This window comes from Bos mutus, chromosome 10 (genome assembly GCF_027580195.1).
Source record: "Bos mutus isolate GX-2022 chromosome 10, NWIPB_WYAK_1.1, whole genome shotgun sequence".
Classification (NCBI taxonomy): domain Eukaryota; kingdom Metazoa; phylum Chordata; class Mammalia; order Artiodactyla; family Bovidae; genus Bos; species Bos mutus.
Window position 1 is genome coordinate 15,112,029 of NC_091626.1, and position 20,994 is coordinate 15,133,022.

The 20,994-nt window shown below is 43.5% G+C and overlaps 1 long non-coding RNA gene and 1 pseudogene across 1 annotated transcript in view; one reads left to right on the forward strand and one right to left on the reverse strand.

The window, feature by feature from the left end:
• Positions 1 to 612: 612 nt before the first annotated feature.
• The window catches only part of LOC138989484 (uncharacterized), a 35,568-nt gene continuing 15,186 nt past the window's right edge, over positions 613 to 20,994 (forward strand). The window contains exons 1-2 of the long non-coding RNA XR_011465785.1: positions 613 to 857; positions 17,901 to 18,015. This is a non-coding gene — a long non-coding RNA (uncharacterized lncRNA). The remainder of the gene's footprint in view (positions 858 to 17,900; positions 18,016 to 20,994) is intronic.
• LOC102285998 (large ribosomal subunit protein uL16-like) lies at positions 19,934 to 20,551 on the reverse strand (annotated as a pseudogene).

Consider the following 20,994-nt stretch of genomic DNA (forward strand, 5'->3'; position numbering starts at 1 on the left):
CAGGGGTCAAACATGCCATTTCTTTTTTGTAGCGAGCACATTTAAGATCTATTAGCAGGACTTCCGTGGTGGTCCAGTGGCTAAGACTTTGTACTCCCAGTGCCGGGGCCCAAGGTTCAATCCCATCCCACATGCCACAGCTAGAGATCCTGCATGCCGCAACTAAGACCCAGTGCAGCCAAGTCAATATATTTTTTTAATCTTAAAAAAAAATTTGTAGCAATTTTGAAGTACATGATACAGTATTATTAACTATAATCACTAGATGTACATGAGATCCCCATCTTCTAGTTACAAGTTGGTACCCTTTGACCAGCATTCCCAAAACCCCTGTCCACCCCACCTCCACCCCCGCCCCGCCCCCAGATTCTGGTAACCACCATTCTAGTCTCTGTTTCTACAAATTTGGCTTTTTTTGATTCCACAAACAATATTTGTCTTTGTCTGGCTTATCTCACCTAGCATAGTGCACTCAGGGTCCATTCATGTTGTCACAGATGACAGGATTTCCTTCTTTCTAGTAATCTGAGTTCTTAAAGTGAAAGTAGTTTTCCACTAGAGAAGAGAGAGAGGTGCCTTCCAGTCAGGGAACAGTGTGTGTAAAGTCACGGAGGCAGGAAACAGCGGACTTGAGGGGGGCCTTGAGTTGCTGGAGCTAAGGAAAAGGCTGGCAAGGGGACCGTCTGCAAAGGGCCTTCTCCTCAGGCTATTTATTTGGGAGGCAGTTTTAAGCAATGGAAAGCCTTAGAAGCATCAGAATGATCAGATGAAATTTGCATTTCGAAAAATCCATGAGGAGGATGGAAAAGAGAGACACGTTGGGCAAGAGGCTGTGAGGAACTTCTGGGAGTACTCAGGTGAGCTGACCTGGAGAACCAGATGGAGAATCAGGAGGTGGAGGGAGGCTGCAGAATACGATAAAATATCACACTGAATTGCAGAGAGATCAAAGGAATGATTGGGCTTCCCAGGTGGTGCTAGTGGTAAACAACCTGCCTGCCAACGCAGGAGAAGGAGGAGATGTGGATTCGATCCCTGAGTCGGGAAGATCCCTTAGAGAAGGACTCGGCAACCCACTCCAGTATTCTTGCCTGGAGAATCCCATAGACAGAGGAGCCTGTTGGGCTACAATCCACAGAGCTGCTCAGAATCAGACATGACCGAAGTGACTTAGCACTCATGCACAAAGGAATGATTATTCTTAGTGGGTCTTGAAATCAAGTTAATGTGTTACAACCAGCACTTTTTTTTTTTTTTTTTTAGTATCATAGAATAAGAAAGCACTAAGTAGAACAGAAAGGAAATATTAGTGTGCACCTTATGAAATAAGATGGGCTTCCCTGGCAGCTCAAACAGTAAAGAGTCTGCCTACAATGCGGGAGACCCCGTTTCAATAGCTGGAAGGGGAAGACCCCCGGAGAAGGAAATGGCAACCCACTCTAGTATTCTTGCCTGGGAAGTCCTGTGGACAGAGGAGCCTTGCAGGCTACAGCCCATGGGGTCGCAGAGTAGGACATGACTGAAGCGACTTAGCACAGCACGTCTGTGCATGAAACTTTGTTCATCGCTAGTGCGTGTATCGCTTTGTGTGTTGGGGGAGGGGGAGTGTACTGAAATGAGAAAACATGTGTTTTTCACTGCGGGTCAAAATCAACTAAGTTTGGAAGCCACTGATCTAGAACACACTAATTGGTGCAAAGCAGAGAGTAGCTGCCAATGGGATTTCCAGGAAAGAAAGATTCCATCTGTGTGAGGCTGTTCAGGATAGCTTCCCAGAGGATTCTGAGGAGTGGGAAGTGGGCTTGAAGAAGGATAGGGTTGGGGTGGGAGAGAAGAGGGCAAGGCACCCAAGGCAGGGAGAAGGAGGCGCATACCTAGCAATCTGGCTGGATTCCTCCGTAGCCTTAGTCTTTCCTAACGGCCTGAAGATGGTTATCTTGAGGAGGCTAACATTTCAGTCCTAGCACAGAAGAGCATCTGCTGACAGCTTATCTTTTCTTCCAGCACTTATGTAAAACCTATCTGTCAAATAACCCATGTGTCTTTTGACCTTCTTTGCAGGGACACCAAGTTCATTCTCAAAACAGCTTACTTGGCTAATAAACCAGGGACATTTTCAATTTTCATGAAAACTCTTAGGGGAAAGACAACTGAATGAGCTGGATCTGGGTTCAAGATTGAGCCTAGAAGCGCATTCATCCAGTCACTTGTCATTTCTAAACGCTGTTTTTTCCCATCATAAAGTGAGCTAATCAGAGCTACCTACTCTTTCTCCCAAACTTGTGAGCATCAAATCAAATGACATAAAGGGTCCAAACCTAAATTACCAGGGATGCAGACAGGTTGCTTTCCCCATTTGCCAGCTGAAGAATAAACATGATCTGGCAACCTTGTCATTCTTGTAGCAGATAAGAGAAGTCATTATTTTATCAGCTGGCACCAGAGTTCCTTTTCAGGAAGGAAGTGTCATTGTTTAGGAAAATACCTTGATAGGCCCCTTGGGGATAGAAGGTGAGGCCCTAAGGACATGGGTGGGGAGGAAAAAACAAAGATAGCTAAATAGCTCTGCCTAAGAATTAAACAAAAATTCAGGAGGAATTCACTGGCAGACCAGTGGTTAGGATTCCATGCTTCCACTGCAGGGGCTTGGGTTCAATCCCTAGTTGGGGAACTAAGATCCCACATGCTGCATGGTGAGGCAAAAAAAAAAAAATAAGTGAAGAATTTGGGGATGAGGAAGAACAAAAGAGAGAGGTAAAAGGAAAACCAAGTAATCTGATCAGAGACTAATGCCCTAGTCTGTAAAAAATTGGGGAAGACTTTTAAGAACAAAGAGATCTCTGGACTGCAGTCCTGCAATTCAGTCCTCTCTCCAGTGTAATCTATCTTCCAAATCTCCAATAAATGTCTGTTACCCAAAGCTGCCTTGTGGGAACAGGGCCAGTGGGCAGCAGAGTAGGGACTGTGTTCAACTTTGGGGGCAATTCTAGGATAGAGATAAAGGTGTGTCCACAGACAGCAAAGAAAGAAATTTAGAGTCAGGTGACACTGAGAAACATCAGTCCAGGTGACACTGCAACTCAGATTGGGACTTGAACCCATGGACTTTGAACTGAGAGCACACTGGGTCTCAGGAATTAATGCTGCTCAGGTTCTTGATGTCTCAGAGCAGAAAGAACTCAGTGAGAGACAAAGTGATACGTAAGAAGTGGATTTATTTAGAGAGAAATATAGACCACAGACAGAGTGTGGGCCATCTCAGAAGGCAAGAGCAGCATCAGAGTACGGGATTGTCAGTTTTTATCAGTTCAGTCGTTCAGTCGTGTCCAGCTGTTTGCGACCCCATGGACTGCAGCACGCCAGTTTTCCCTGTCAAGCTTGCTCAAACTCATGTCCATCGAGTTGGTGGTGCCATCCAATGATCTCACCCTCTGTTGTCCTCCTTTCCTCCTGCCTTCAATCTTTCCCAGCGTCAGGGTCTTTTTAGTTTTTATAGGGGTGGATAATTTCACAGGCTAATGAATGGGAAGATTATTCCAGCTATTTGGCGGAAAGGGTGGAGATTTCCAGGAATTGGGCCTCTGCCCATTTCAAGACCTTTATGGTCAGACTTAGATCTATCTTGGTGCCTGTGGGTGTGTCATTTAACTTGCTGATGTGTTTCAGTGAATGTATACTGAGGCTCAAGGTCTAGTGGAAATTGACTCATCTGCCATCTTGGACCTATTTTGCGCTAAACAATTTATGTTGCTTCCTTGGTCTATGCCATTCTTTTAAAGGTTGTGCCCTACCTCCTGTTTCACAGGGAAGTCATAGAAATCTTGGAGAAGACCTAGGTTTTCCCTATCTTGTGAGATGGGGTTCAAGCCAATCACTTGTACAGTTGAGATGTTAGGATTGATCTCAGAGAGGCAGCAGTGAAAGGTGGCATGAAGCAAGATCTTCATTCCCTGCCCAGGAATTGATCCTGGGAAAACCAGAAATCCTAGCCCCAAAACCAGCAAGGGCTAGAGGCTAGAAGGTAATTTTCCCCTGGATCTTTGCACCCAGTGAAAAATGCATTTATCACTGAAGCAGAAACTGTAAATGCAGGCACAAAGTTTATTGTTAGAGATACAGCATCAAACGACAAGTGGGAGAGCACAGAGAGAAAATTCAGTTGAAACAAGAAAGGCAGAGATGCACAACTGGAGAGAAAGGGTGTGGGCGTTCCCTCTAGTGAGGAGGAGCAGTAAAGAGGCTGTTAAGTCATTTATATAAGGCAGTTCTTCCGGGTCTTTGTCTTCCTTCAGGCCAATCATCTGTTTTCCTTTTTCACACCTGATCTACCGTGCAACCCTCCCCTGGGGGACAAAGATGGATCTTGAAGTGAAGGCTTCTGGGAAGAGCAAGACTTATTATGGCCTAACATTATCCCTTGACTTTTGACCCACAAGGAGCCTTTCTGCACGTGTGTAGTGTCTGCTTTGTCCCAAAATAGGGGGGAGGGAGATCCCTTAATCCTTTTTAATTCCAATTCAAACAGGTTTTTGTCCTTCTTTGTCCTTGCCATGACTATTACCTTAAAGTGTTTACAAGAGATAAATGCTGGCTATTTACCCTGTTTTTGTTGTTACTTCCATTTTGGAGGGCAAGCAGGAGGCTGATTGTAAATGTCTCAACTGGAACCCACCTATTGCTTGTCTCAGGAAATGGAAACAGGATATATATAAATATATGTATATATATATATATAAATGTCTAACCTGAAGTCCCTCTATTTCCTACATCAGGATTACCCCAGTAGACACAAGAAACCCTTGACTACCCAACTCAATTACCACAATAAACATTTTTCCAGGCTTCTCTCTTGCTGAAGTCAATATTATGTGGCTATTATTGATTGAACTTCAGTCATAATTTACGCATCAAACATACAAGAGACAGTAAACCAGCTTTTCTCTTTTCTGACTGTATCCTGACCAATATATGCCGCTGTGGGCAGTGCTAGTCTAATACAGATACGTAACTCCTTTCTGACAATCATCTATTGCAGCTGCACGCTATTTAGAGCATCTTTATCATCATCTCATTGAAGGCTAGGTCTTCAAAATAACCCTATGAAGCAGGAAAAGCCTGGGTTCTCAACTGCATGTTAACAATAAGGAAACTGAGGCCCAAAGAATAAAAAATTACATTTTGATTAGCTATGAGAGATAATCTCAGATCCTAAGGAATGTTGGAATCATAGATATGAATGCATGGAAAGTCAAACAACATTAAAGAAGTAAAAATAAGTAAATAAAAATGTAATAGGGACATCACTGATGGTTCATTGGTTAAGACTCCACTCAGGCTTCCCTGGTGGCTCAGACAGTAAAGAATCTGCTTGCAATTCTGAGACCAGGATTTAATCCCTGGTCAGGGGTCAGGGGTCAGGAAGATCCCCTGAAGAAGATGAATGGCAATCCACTCCAGTATTCTTGCCTGGAGAATTCCAAGGACAGAGAAGCCTGGTGGGTTACAGTCCTTGGGGTCACAAAGAGTCACACGACTGAGCAACTAACACTTTCACTTCACTTTCTTCCACTGCAGGGGGCATGGATGCCATCCCTGGTCAGGGAACTAAGATCCCCATCCTGCTCAGCATGGATAATAAATAAATAATTAAAATGTAATCAGATAAGATCAGATCAGTCACTCAGTCGTGTCCAACTCTTTGCCACCCCATGAATCGCAGCACGCCAGGCCTCCCTGTCCATCACCAACTCCCAGAGTTCACTGAGACTCACCTCCATTGAGTTGGTGATGCCATCCAGCCATTTCATCCTCTGTCGCCCCCTTCTCCTCCTGCCCCCAATCCCTCCCAGCATCAGAGTCTTTTCCAATGAGTCAGCTCTTCGCATGAGGTGGCCAAAGTACTGGAGTTTCAGCTTCAGCATCATTCCTTCCAAAGAAATCCCAGGGCTGATCTCCTTCAGAATGGACTGGTTGGATCTCCTTGCAGTCCAAGGGACTCTCAAGAGTCTTCTCCAACACCACAGTTCAAAAGCATCAATTCTTCGGTGCTCAGCCTTCTTCACAGTCCAACTCTCACATCCATACATGACCACTGGAAAAACCATAGCTTTGACTAGACAAACCTTTTTTGGCAAAGTAATGTCTCTGCTTTTCAATATGCTATCTAGGTTGGTCATAACTTTCCTTCCAAGGAGTAAGCGTCTTTTAATTTCATGGCTGCAGTCACCATCTGCAGTAATTTTGGAGCCCCCCAAAATAAAGTCTGACACTGTTTCCACTGTTTCCCCATCTATTTCCCATGAAGTGATGGGACCGGATGCCATGATTTTTGTTTTCTGAATGTTGAACTTTAAGCCAACTTTTTCACTCTCCACTTTCACTTTCATTAAGAGGCTTTTGAGTTCCTCTTCACTTTCTGCCATAAGCGTGGTGTGATCTGCATATCTGAGGTTATTGATATTTCTCCCGGCAATCTTGATTCCAGCTTGTGTTTCTTCCAGTCCAGCGTTTCTCATGATGTACTCTGCATATAAGTTAAATAAACAGGGTGACAATATACAGCCTTGACGTACTCCTTTTCCTATTTGGAACCAGTCTGTTGTTCCATGTCCAGTTCTGACTGTTGCTTCCTGACCTGCATACAAATTTCTCAAGAGGCAGATCAGGTGGTCTGGTATTCCCATCTCTTTCAGAATTTTCCACAGTTTCTTGTGATCCACACAGTCAAAGGCTTTGGCATAGTCAATAAAGCAGAAATAGATGTTTTTCTGGAACTCTCTTGCTTTTTCCATGATCCAGGTGATGTTGGCGATTTGATCTCTGGTTCCTCTGCCTTTTCTAAAACCAGCTTGCACATCAGGAAGTTCACGGTTCATGTATTGCTGAAGCCTGACTTGGAGAATTTTGAGCATTACTTTACTAGCATGTGAGATGAGTGCAATTGTGCGGTAGTTTGAGCACTCTTTGGCATTGCCTTTCTTTGGGATCGGAATGAAAACTGACCTTTTCCAGTCCTGTGGCCACTGCTGAGTTTTCCAAATCTGCTGGCATATTGAGTGCAGCACGTTCACAAACATAAATAAATAAAATGTATACATAAAAAAGGAGGAATAAATGTAAAAATAAATGTTGTAAGGGAGAGCACAATCTCTGAAAGAATGATAGAGATCACAATGCATTCAACATCAAAGTCAATCCAGCTCAACCTTCTCATGACCCCACCCACTTCTTTCCATCTTCTTGGCCTCCCCAAACCATCATTGTCTCCACCAGGATTACCATAATATCTTCCTTACTAGTCTCTCTGACTCCAGCTTTGTCCCTATAATCAGTTCTCCAAATAGCATCTTTATAACATGATAAATCTCACCTTATCACTCCCCTACTTCAATCCATAGTGGCACTCCACTGCCCTAAAAGTAGAATTCTTTAACTTCATTAACAAGATCTTTCTTGATCTGGTCCTCTTATCCCCTGGGCCTCAGCTGTTGCCATTTGCTGCCTAGAACTCTGCTTCTTATAGACTGCTATGTTATTAAATAAATATCTGGTCTCTGCTTTTTTCTGGCACAGTGCTCCTGAAACCCTTGGGATTTCAGTGCTGATAGGAATGTCTTTTGTTATTCATGAGGAATCCCTTTCTATCCTGAGTTTATGCTAAAGAAGTGACTTAGGGCGGGGCCCCTAGAGAGCCTCCAGATGGGGCTGCTTAACAGAAGGACCGAGTGATTAAATGGTGAGAACTGCCCTCTGGGAGCTGGGGAGGAAACGCTGGAGGTTGAAATCCGTAAAAACCCTTGAACAGCAAGATCCTGAGAGCTTCGGAGTTGGTAAGCACATCCACGTGCCAGGAGGGTGGTGCACCCCAATTTCATGGAGACAGAAGTTCTTCTGCTCAGGACCCTTCCTTAACTCTCCCTGTGTACTTCTTATCTGGCTGTTGATTTGTATCCTTTATGATCAACTGGTAAGTGTAAGTAAAGTGCCTTCTTGAGTTTGGTGAGCTGATCTAGCCAAGGAGGGTGTCCTGGGAGCCCCTTATTTATAGCCAGTAGGTGAGAGGTTTGTGCAGCTTACAACTTACGGCTGGCATCTGAAATAGAGGTTATTTTGTGGGACTGAGCTTAAGCTATGGGGTGTACATTAACTCTTGCGTAGTTTGCATCACAATTAAATTGAATTGTTGAACACCCAGCTGGTGTTGCAGAATTGGTTGTTGTCCAAAATGTCTCAGATGGATACTTTTTGTTTTGCTTTTGTTACCAAACCCAAGTTCATTTGCCCGATACACACTCAGGCCAAACACACCAAAAAGTTGGAGTTGGGAATAGAGACAAATTTATCACAAGGCCAAGGAAAGAGAATGGGTGGCCTCTGCTCAATAACCCCAAACTCCTTAATGGTTTTTGAGGAGAAGTTTTTATAAGCAAACTTGGGGTGAGGGCTACAGGGTGTGTGACTTTCCCCTATTGGTTGGTGATGGGATAAGAGAGTGGTGTTCCAGGAGTCTTATGCTCACCCTGAAGTTATTTCCATCCTCCACCTCAGTCGGGGGGTCTTAGTTCCTGCAGAAGAACTCAAAAATATTGTTATGTATATTCCCCCTGGAGGGGCTGGGACCTAGTCCATTGCTGCACTATGTTTCTTGACTGTTTCTCCCTTGTTTCTGTATTTCCTTCCTCCCCTGTGATGGCTTAATGCTACGTCATGTCCAACTCTTTGTGATGCTATGGACTGTAGCCAGGCTGCTCTGTCCCTGGGATTGCCCAGGCAGAACACTGAAGTGGGTAGCCTTTCCCTTCTCCAGGGCATCTTCCCAACCCCAGAGATCAAACCCTGATTCATAACTATTTGAATCTTCTCTTTGGAACTGAGGGAAGGTCTAGAAGGATGAATGAAGCCTATTTCCTACAAACAAGAAACAGGAACCATGGAAAGGATTTGTACTTGGAAGGGCCCCCACAGGGTCCTGCTCAATTTCACTTAGTTTTCCTGATTTCATAAAGTATTTTTCCATGTACTTTTGCCTCCTGGCCATGTTCCTTCCATTTGCATCGCTCCTGCCCAACTCTCCTGATCTAGCTAATTTCTTCCTATTCTTCAGGTCTTGACTTTGATAATCCCTCCTGAGAGGTTCTTCCTATCTCTAGAATAGGTTAGAACCTACACCCTGCTACTCTCACAACATCCTTGATTTCCTCACCCTAATGCTCAGCACACTTCACAGCTGTTACTTATATAATTATCTTCTCCAAGAGTGAAGACAGTTCTGAAGGCTCATTGATGGGTGGACTGAATGATCTGTCTTGTTCACCTTCATTTCCAGCACCCAACATCATGCCTAGTATGTCACAGGTACTTAAGCGTGTTGAGTTCAGAATGAATGGATGGATATTGTAGAAACTCAGGGGAAAAAAAAGGTTGAGGTGGTCAGGAAAAAGGTAGCCTAGGACTAGAATGACAAATGAAGACGCTTTCATAGTCATCCAATATGTTGCAGGAAGGGGAACCCCCTCTAGGGTACGAGAGTGGGCTCTTGTCTAACACTCAGAAATGAATTGTCCAAGGAGAGACACGTGCTGACAAAGCAGGAGGCTTTATTGGGAAGTGAGGCCCAGGAAGGGAGAGCAGGAGGGTAAGGGAACCCAGGAGAACTGCTCTGCCAGGTGGCTTGAAGCCTCAGGTTTTAAGGCAATTGGGATTAGCTTCTAGGTTGTCTTTGGCCAATCATTCTGACTCAGGGTCCTTCCTAGTGGTGCACACATTGCTCAGCTACCATGGATGCCAGTGAGAAGGATTCTGGGAGGTGGTAGGACACGTGGCATCTCCTTTTCACCTCTCCCGAGCTCTTCTGGTTGGTGGTGACTTATTACTGCTGTGTTCCTTACTAGGACCTCCCTTTGTAAAATAATTCATGCAAATAGCTACTGTGGTGCCTGGCCATGGGGGGTGGTTTCAGTCAGTGTGTTTCCCCTAACAAATACATGGGTGATAAACCATGGCTCCTTACCTCCCCAGGGAGCACCTGCAGAATGGAAGAAAGAGGCTGAACTATGAGAGAAGAGCAGGCTCTAGTGCTGCCTCTTTGCCCTCACTGCATGACTTTGAGCATGTCATTTAACCTCTCAGAATCTGAGTTTCCTCAGTTGTAAAATAGGGCCCCTACAGGCTACTGGTGGGTTTGTGTGAGGCTCAGAGAGGTTCAGAATGTTTAAGTCCCCAGCACAAAGCGTTCTTGACCAAATGCACGTAAATTTGTTTTCACACAGCCTCCCCGTCCAAGATTTCCCAAGGGACTGGCTGAAAGCCAGCCTGGGAAAAGCCGGCATCTCTGAGGCCAGCTTCCTGCCCCTGAATAAACCCACTCTGCCCAGTCTGATCACCAACAGGAGCTTGGCCATCTGCTCTATCTACCCCAGAAACAGCAGACAGTATCCACAGCCTTTCTCACACCAAGCTTTAGGAGTGCCACCAGCCAGAGCCACAGACTTAAAGGCATTTACCTCCCACGAGGAGGCAGTATCTCTTCCCCTAAAATTTTTGAGTAAAGAATTTTTTAAATTCTTTGGAATTTGAACTCTTCTCTTTAACCTTCTTTGTTAGACAAAAGGCCTCCAAGTCCTCTGAGCAACAGAATTTATTAGGTGCCTGCAAGGTTAGGGTTGCTTACTGCCCCCACTCTGTAAGGAGATTCCAAACTAATTAGGGGTGTGGTAGGCCAAATCATGCCCCCCACCAAAAATAACCATGCACTTATCCCTGAAACCTATAAATATGTTTTGTTACATGGTAAGCAACTTCACAGATGTAATCAAGGTTTTGGATCTTATGATTATAGGGAGATGTCCTGTATTACTTGGGTGAGGCCAGTCTAATCACATGAGCCCTTAAAGTTAGAGCACTTTATCTTGCTGGAATCAGAGGAGGAAGATGAGGACATTGGAGATTCAAAGCATGAGAAGGCAACTGACTTACTGTAGGGGTGGTGGAGAGGGTACATGGAAAGCATGAGAAGGAATAAGGCAGCGTGTAGAACCGAAGACCAGCCCCCAGCTGAGAGCAAGGAAACAGGGACCTCAGTCCTACAACCTCAAGAAACTGACGTCTATCAACAACCTGAAAGAGCCTGGAAGTGGATTCTCCCCCAGAGCCTTCAGACAAGAGCCTAGTCCTGACACTTTAATTTCAGCCTTATAAAAACCACAACCAGAGAACTCAACCAAGCCTTCTTGGATTTCTGACCTACAGAAATGTGAGATAATAAGTGTGCTGTTTTAAGCCAGTACATTTGTGGTGATTTGTTACCATAGCAACAGAAAACTAATACAGGGAGACGGGGCTTGTGTCTTGGGGTCTTTCAATCTAGAGCTTAGCCTTAAGCTGCCACAGCTGTGAATTCCTGGGCATCTGACCATGTCTGGAAAGTTGGGGGTTGTGGGTAGGCCATAGACAGAATGATTGAAGTGAAGAGAATCAGTTTCCAAAGAGGTCAGGTCAGAGCCTCTCTTGAGAGATACCCAAACCACAAACTTGGTACAAGGACCCAGTTCTGAGAACAGGGAACAAAAATTAGAGTCCCACTTGGAGGGTATTTAGAGTAGATGGGAGGTCCTCACTGTGGCAGCTCTGGCCAGTGACCTTTGGCTCACAGAAGGACAAATGGGGTATAGGCAGCCTACTGAGTTAAGGGCCTGGGGACTAACTGAGAAGTGCATATGAGACCCACCTGGATATTCGGGAGGACTATGAGAGCCTCTGGGATTTCTGTAGTTCTGTGGTAGAGGCGTCAGAGCAACATTGATTTATTCATGTTATTTATGATGCTGTTATACCCTCTGCCCCCCAAACTGGTGTGGCCTGGAGAAACAGAGTGCCCCAAGATCTGTTAACCTCCAAGGCAAAATAAGAGGCTTTGAAATGTCAGACAGATGGAGCAGGGTGGAAGAGGCAGGAGCATAGAGAGGGGATGGCTTGGTCAGACACAGCGGTGCTAACTTTCCTCCCATTGCTTTCATAGGTTACCTTATCTTTCTGAGGTTGAGTTTCCAAACCTAAAAAAAAAAAAAAAGATCTTTATCACAGAACATTATGAAGAAACAATATGCAGGTTATGAATCATTACAGCACATGATGAAAAATACATTCCATACTACTCCAGTTCAAAAACTCTCATGTTTCCCATTTTAGTTCTCCAATATTGAGATGTGTCTTATGATTATATTGGCCAGGCAGGAGTCCTGAGGTAGTTTTATTGCCTGCACTTGCAAAATTAGTGTCAGTGCTTGACAAGAAAATTCCAAAGACTATTGACTAGTGAAGTATCCTTTTAAGAAAAGCTATCTCTTCAACTTCTCAGAGCGCAGAGGATAACCTCATGCAGAAAAACAGACAGCAATGATGATTCAGAAGGGCTAGACTCTAAATGTGGACGAGTTTTAGTGATGCCACAACCAATTTTTCTTTTTTTAATGTGTGTACAAGACAGATGAACGATAAAAACAAGTCTAAAAGAGCACTTTCAATAAGTACAAAATGAAAAATTCTAAGTGATAAAAAAAACACTGATAAAATATGGGAACTATTTTTATGCCCAACTATCTTATACAGAAATCAAGACTGAGAGAACACTTACAGCAAATAGCAAGACTAAGACGTAAGGAAATGATCTCAGGCCTACGGCAGGTACCTATTTGACGTGACTAGTAATCACTGTATTTAACCACTGTATTTGTATCCCCCAAATCCTTCACAGGAGCCCAAGAGCTCCAACCTTTGACCCACCAGAGATATGCTTCAGTTTTGCCCACTGAGTATGTATGCTGCTGCTAAGTCACGTCAGTCGTGTCCAACTCTGTGTGACGCCATAGACGGCAGCTCACCAGGCTCCCCCATCCCTGGGATTCTCCAGGCAAGAACACTGGAGTGGGTTGCCATTTCCTTCTCCAGTGAATGAAAGTGAAAAGTGAAAGTTAAGTCGCTCAGTCGCGTCTGACTCTTCGTGACCCCATGGACTGCAGCCTACCAGGCTCCTCCATCCATGGGATTTCCCAGGCAAGAGTACTGGAGTGGGTTGCCATTGCCTTCTTTGACTGAGTATGTATGTGCACACACAAATCCAAAAAACAGGAGTTGGTTGAGAAATATAGGGAAAAAACCCTAGATATTGCAGAATATTACAAAAGATTGGAGTTATTTTAAAGAGGGTCTATTAAGGCAATGGCACTCCACTCCAGTACTCTTGTCTGGAAAATCCCATGGATGGAGGAGCCTGGAGGGCTGCAGTCCATGGGGTCACTGAGGGTCGGACACGACTGAGCGACTTCACTTTCACTTTTCACTTTAATGCATTGGAGAAGGAAATGGCAACCCACTCCAGTGTTCTTGCCTGGAGAATCCCAGGGATGGGGGAGCCTGGTGGGCTGTCGTCTATGGGGTCTCACGGAGTTGGACACGACTGAAGTGACTTAGCATAGCATAGCATTATGGCATAATTGATAAAGTGTATAATTGATCATGTGTATAATTTTATGAGTTTGAACACACATATAGGCTGTGATACCTTTACCACAGCCACTAGGGTAATAGGCATCCCTCACCATTCAGAGTTTCTTTATGTCCCTTTGTTTGTGTTAAGAACACTTAACACCCTCTTAAATTTTGAACCAGGGACTGAAGTCAGGCAGTGACAAGGACAAAATTGAATAGGGAAGTTGTTGGTTCAATAAAATGCTGGACTCCAGGAAGTGATGCAATCCAGGAAGTTGTATATTTCACATAAAGACACAACCAGGAAGTGGTGCTTTAGTTCCGGTCGAAAGCATGGGAGGCAGATGTTGCTGTGGCAGCACAGGGAGCTTCTAGGGCAAATGGCTTGGGGTAGAATACTGAGATTTGCGAGAGAAGCGAGGACAGTGGAGAAAGAAGCAAGGCAGAGAGGTGGGAACCGCCCCTGAGATGGGGTGCCCTGTTAGCAAGCGTCTTCTTGAAACGATGCAGAATCAGAAAGCAGGCTTCTTCCAGGCTCCACATTTGACCCCACTCCCGCTGCTTTCATTATGAAGGAAGAACAGCAGAAAAGAATAGACATTTTGAGTGCTGCTGTGAAGCAGAAGAAAACCAAGACAATGTTTTAGTTAAATAAGGAAAGTAAGGAAAAAAGGAAAGGAAACACAAACTCCAAAGCATCAGTGGTAAATCTCCACCAGTGAGGATGAGCTGTGCTGGGAAAGATCTCAAATAAGAAGGTATATTCTGTTCCTTTTTGCCGTAAAGCCTATAAATATGACTTCTAACTTTGGGGCTCCAGCCGTGGCCAGAGACTGCGGATTCCTCTGACTTCGGGACACGAAGGAAGTTTACAAATTCAGGAACCCCTTCCAGTCACCTCCAAGATACCAGGACAGAATAATAATGGGAAAGTGAGTGACAGGACAGTGAAACAGGGTTCCCAGGATACAGTGAACATCACATTTTTAGATCAAGAAAGAAGGCAATTTTTTTTTTCCTCGAGTTTTCTAGGAAAACTCTCAATAGGAGAATGAAAGGGGGAAAAAAAAATCTAACCAAAAAAAAAGCTAAGAGGAAGGAGAGCTGACCACTTTAAGAAGTATGAAAAGGGTGATGGAAGAGAGGCATGAAAAATTAAGATTTTCTGATGGGAACTTATCCAGAGCCTGAAGTGAGCGGAAAAGCTTGGACCTCAGAGGGTCTGATGGGCTGGAAGAGATGCTTCCTGCTGAGAACCTTGGAAGCCTAGCTCTTTAAAGAAGATGAAACTTTAGTCCTCTTCTTGGCTTTCCTAGTTGAGAGTTCCTTAAGAATTGCCTTTATATGACTTCAAATGACTTTCTCCAAAGATCAAGCCATTTTTTTCAGTGATTCTCCTTCTTCCTTGAGAGCAAGTCTCTTTTCTTGAGCAGCTGTGAACTCATTGTCCACCTCTATCATTGAGGGACTGAGTGGATAGGGCAGGGTTCCCTCATGAGCTGTCTTGGGGTGAAACTGCCTCCCACTTTAGACAGCTGTGCCTTGCTCTCCTTGTGGGATCTTAACTCCCCAACCAGGGATAAAACTCATGCAAGGAATTGCAGAGCCCTAACCACTGGGCCCAGAGAAGGCAATGGCAACCCCCTCCAGTACACTTGCCTAGACATTCCCATGGGTGGAGGAGCCTGGTAGCCTGCACTCCATGGGGTCGTGAAGAGTCGGACACGACTGAGCGACTTCACTTTCACTTTTCACTATCATGCATTGGAGAAGGAAATGGCAACCCACTCCAGTGTTCTTGCCTGGAGATTCTCAGGGATGGGGGAGCCTGGTGGGCTGCTGTCTATGGGGTCTCACAGAGTTGGACACAACTGAAGCGACTTAGCAGCAGCAACCACTGGGCCACCAGGGTATTCCCTCTCCTGAAATCATCAGTGACTTTGCTCTGTGTGCCCAGACCTACTTCACCATCTCAGCCTAGACTGGACCTTTCAAAAAAAGAAATCCCTTTAGGATCATTCATAGACACCCCACATCCCGCCCCCTGTTGCACATCCTGATGTAAGAGATCTTAAATTTTACTTTAATTGGTATCTGGTGAGAGAGAAATTCAGTGAGCTCAGGAAGATTCTAGGGAGTCAAAAGAACTTAAAAAATGGAGGAAACAATACAAAAAGTGCTAATGGAAATTAAACTGTCTTTTAGTTATTTAAAGACTATTAGTATTTGATAAGGGCTTCCCCAGTGAGCTCAGTGGTAAAGACTGCCTGCCAATACAGGAGACACGAGATGCAGTTCAATCCTTGGGTCCAGGATCCCCCAGAGGAGGAAATGGCAACCCACTCCAGTATTCTTGCCTGGAAAAAAAATCCCATGGACAGAGAAGTCTGGCGGACAACAGTCCATGGGGTTGCAGTCAGACACAACCGAGCGACTGAGCACAGCACACGACAGCACAGTATTTGATAAGTGACTTCAGTAGGTGATTGTGCTGAATCATTTCCAAGTCATTGTCCTTGTTCAGTCACTAAGTCGTGACTTCCCGACCCAAGGATCGAACCTGACTCTCTTACGTTGCACAGGTCAGGGCTATATTTCCCTAAATGTGGGTTCTTTTTTCTTTTTAACTCACTGGGCCCGTAGCGGCCTTTTATACCCAAACATTTCTTGGTGTTTCTGATGACATTGGTGCAGGGATGAGTAACAATTTTGTCTGGAGTTAAATGACCTCTTAGTAACAATAGGGTCCGTAAAAGGATTCAAATAATTTGGAAGTATACAAAGTGAAATCTCTACCACTCGCTCATAATCAGGGGGATTTGGAGAAAATATCCTTAATTGTTGAATTCTCCTTCTAGACCAGCAGTCCCCAACATTTTTGGCACCAGGGACCAGTTCTATGGAAGACAAAACGGGGTGATAGGGGTGGTTTCAGGATGATTCAAGCACGTCACGTTTATTGCGCACTTTTTTCTGTTATTCCCTCAACTCCCCCTCAGATCATCGAGCGCAAGATCCTGTTCTAGACCTTTTATTATCTACCTGTCAGATTGATACATGACTATAGGCATCTACTGGAGTGTACTCAGACTGTGTTAATTTCTTTAAGATAGTACCTTGTAGACATGAGTTAAGGTTGCCGTATAAAGGTTTACTTCCTTCTTTATCATGGTTATACAGTTTCCTAAAGTGTAAATTTATAATATATATATTATTGAAGTATAACTGATTTATAATATTATATTAGTTTCAGGCGTACAGCAAAGTGAATCCAGTTATATATTCTTTTTCAGATTCTTTCCACTTGTAGGTTGTTACAAAATATTGAGTATAGTTCTCTGTGCTATACAGTAAGTCTTTGTTGGTTACCTATTATATATGTAGTAATATATAAATGTTAATCCCAAATTCCTAATTTATTCACTACCACCACCACAATAATATTAACTATATCACTCTGGAACTTTCAGATGTCTTTTTTTTTTTTTTTTTTAAACTATTTCAAAGAGTCTACTTGTATAAGGCTAAGAGCACAGATTTGGAGCAGGCTGCCTGAGTACCGTCCTCTCTCTGCAGCCTTCTCCTCCATCTCGACTGTCTGTGTCTGTAGAATGGGAAGAATTAGCCCAGACTTGTAGCACTGTGAGATTTTGATGAGTTTATAGAGTAAGCGTTTTGCACTGTTTCTCCATGTCACACATTCTTGCTATAATTATTACATATGTTTTTGCAACTTGTGCTAGAATTTCAGTGAGATAGTTTTCCAGAATGAGAATTTAAAAGATAGAGCCAAAATGTCTTTCAAAAAGTCTGACCCATTTAGGTGGCCATCAGCAGCATACAAAAATTTCCCTTCTCCCATTCCTGTGTAATGAGACTCTTGTCATCCTGCTCTCCCATTCCATGAGGTTGATCCTTTTCAAACGGCCTCAATCCACGATTCCTTAGCTGGAAGTAACCAGGCCATTTAAACTGGAGCTTAGAATACCTGCCAACATTGCAAATACGTGTACTCTTTGGCCCAGCAATGCCAATTCGGGAATTTATCCTACAGATAGACTAGCAGGCTTGCAAAATGACATGTCTGCAAGGTTATTCATTGTGGTATTGTTTGTAACAGCAATAGACTGGAAACTAATAGGAGATCGGTTAAATAATTTATGGCTCAACCACACAATGGATTACTATATAGCCACTTAAAAAAAAAAGGAGAGGCTCTCTTTGTACCGATACAGAGTGATATCCAAGATGTATTTTTAAGTGAAAATAAAAGTGTAATAGCTAACACTTGTATCCCATATTTCATCAATTCTAAGACGTACATTTTTTCACTTCATGATGCACTTGAAATGAGGAGGTGTTATAGTCAAAGGTATGTCATAATTTAATTGGAATGTTTTTTTTTCCTTTCCTAGTCCATAAAATAATGACGTGCCTTAGAATACATGGCATTTTGGATTTGATGAAATACAGCCGTGCTTACCCAGTGCGAGGCACTGTCTATTTCAATCTCACAACAACCCTGTGAGGGTAAGTACTATTATTTTTTACATTTCACATATAAGGAAGTTAAGATTTGACCTCAGGCAGTCTCACTCCAGAGCCCGTGCACTTAGGCTTCTGATCCTGCAACTTCCATGGTGCCAGCACCCCCATCACATGTAGATGGCTCACTGCGCACCAGGCCCCGTCCTAAGTGCTTTGTACATATATTTGTTCATCTGATCCTCAAATAGCTGTAGAAGACAGCTGCCACTGTTACCCTCATTATACAGTTGAGGAAACTGAGACACTAAGAGGTTATGAAGCTTGCTTAAAGACACAGCTGATTTGTGGAAGAACTGGGGTTTGAACATGGGCAGTCTGGCTTTAGAGATCATGCTCTTAATGGTACCTTTTGTGTAAAAAGGGAGGAAGTTATAATACATCCATATTTACAAAGTGGCGTCTTAGAAGTAATTTAAAAAGTACAAGTGTATCGGTAGGTAACACATAGGAACTGAGTGACTGGAGAATGCAATGGGAATGAAAGTTTTTACTGCATGCCTTTTTTATTTTTAAATTTCATTTAATTGAAGTGTAGTTGATTTACAATATTGCATTAGCTTCAGGTGTACAGAAAAGTAATTCTTATATACGTGTGTGTGTGTGTGTGTGTGTATGTGTATAAACATCAGGCTCCCCAGGTAGTGCTAGTGGTAAAGAACCCACCTGTTAATGCAGAAGATATAAGAGACGAAGGTTCAATCCCTGGATCAGGAAGCTTCCCTGGAGGAGAGCACGGCAATTCCATATACATTCTTTTTCAGATTCTTTTCCATATAGGCTCTGACAAAATATTGAATACAGTTGCCTGTGCTATACAGAACCTTGTTGTCTATAATTGTATATATAGTAGTATGTATCTTTTAATTCCAAGCTCCCAATTTATCCCTTCCCCTTGTTAGCCTTTGGTAACCATAAATTTCTTTTCCATGTCTGTGAGTCTATTTCTGTATTATCAGTGAGTTTACTTGTATTCTTTTTTTAGATTACTCATATAAATGAAATTTTATATTTTTTCTTTCTCCTCTTCACTTAGGATGGTAATCTCCAGATAGATCCATGTTGCTGCAAATGGCATTATTTCATTTTTTATGGCTGAATAATATCTCATTGTACCATACCTTTATCCATTTATCTGTTGATGGACATTGAGGTTGCTTACATGTCTTGGCTATTGTAAATAGTGCTGCTATGAACATTGGGGTGCATCTGTTTTTTTTTTTCATTTTTTAAAAAGATTTTATTGGAGTCTAGTTGATTTACAATGCTGTGTTAGTGTTAGGTGTACAGCCAAGTGAATCAGTTATACATTATATCCATTCTTTCTTAGATTCTTTTCCCATGCAGGTCATTACGGAATATGAAGTAGAGTTTTCTGTGTTATACAGCAGGTCCTTATTAGTTATCTATGTTATATATGTGAATGTGTTTTCAAATTAGAGTTTTTGCCTTTTCCAGATATATGCCCAGAAGTGGGATTGCTGGATCATTTGGTAGCTCAGTTTTTAGTTTTTAAAGAAAGCCTCACACTGTTTTCCATACAGACTGTACCAATTTACATTCCCACAAACAGTGTAGGAGGGTTTCCTTTTCTCCACACCCTCTCCAGCATTTACAGGGCTTCCCTGATAGCTCAGCTGAGAAAGAAAACACCTGCAATGCAGGAGACCTGGGTTCGATCCCTGGGTTGGGAAGATCCCCTGGAGAAGGGAAAGGCTACCCACTCCAGTATTCTGGCCTGGAGAATTCTATGGACAGTCCATGGGGTCGCAAAGAGTTGGGCACGACTGAGCGACTTTCACTTCACTCTCCAGCATTTGTTTGTGGATTTTTTTTTTTTTTCTTGGTAAGGAAGTAGGATTCACTGGTGGGCATGAGTAAGGAGGGGACATTGCCAAGCCTTTCATGAGTGCAGGGCCCACCATTTGTCCAGGGGCTTGTGTTCGACCCCACAGCCCTCTGGGGTGAGCTGCTTTTCTGCTATCATGTTTTCAGATTCATCCACGTTAAACTCAGTAAAACCCCCACTTCTTGGCCATGTGGGTTTCTGGTGGCCAAGGAACTTGAACTTGGCCCTGTGGAGGGCCTCAATCACATGCTCCTTGTTCTACAGGTTGTTGTGGATGGACATTATGACTTGGCTGGTGTGGGCCCTGGGGCTTTCCAGAGTCACAGCACATACCTGTCTGGAGCCTATGAGCTCTAGCACAGGACAGCATCTTGTTGATGCAGATGAGGAAGGGGGGAAGCTGCACTTGGATGTGAAAATTACCTTTGCCGTAACTTTTTGGTGCCATGTTCTTGTTGGCACAAATACGGGCAGCCTCCAGAGCATCAGAGGAGAGCTTCTCATACTCATCTGATACCATGTGGCCACAGAGTGGGAACTCATTCACTTTGCCTTCTTTAGCCTCCAGTCAAAGATGTGGATCTTAGCATCAGGGACACCTCGGCAGAAGTGGGACTTGAGGTATGGCTTGTTCTTATAGTACCAGTAATACAGGGCGGGGTGGCGGCCCATGGCAATACCAGGATCTTCAGTGGCCTTCTGAAGGGAAAGAGTGTTTGTGAACATTTTGATGATGGCTATTCTGCCTGGTATGAGGTGATACCTCACTGTAGTTTTGATTTTCACTTCTCTTATAAATAGCAGTATTGAGCATCTTTTCACATGCTTGTTGGCCATCTGTATGTCTTCTTTGGAGACATGTCTATTTAGGTCTTCTGCCCATTTTTTGATCGGATTGTTTGGTTGTTTTTGGTTGTTTGACATTGAGCTCTATGAGCTCTTTGGTTGCTTTGGAAATTAATCCCTGTCAGTTGCATCATTTGCAAATATTTTCTCCCATTGTTTCGGTTGTCTTTTATTGTACTGACAGTTTCTTTTGCTGCAAAAGCGTTTAAGTTTAATTAGGTCCCATTGGTTTGTTTTTACTTTTCATTACTCCAGGAGACAGATCTGAA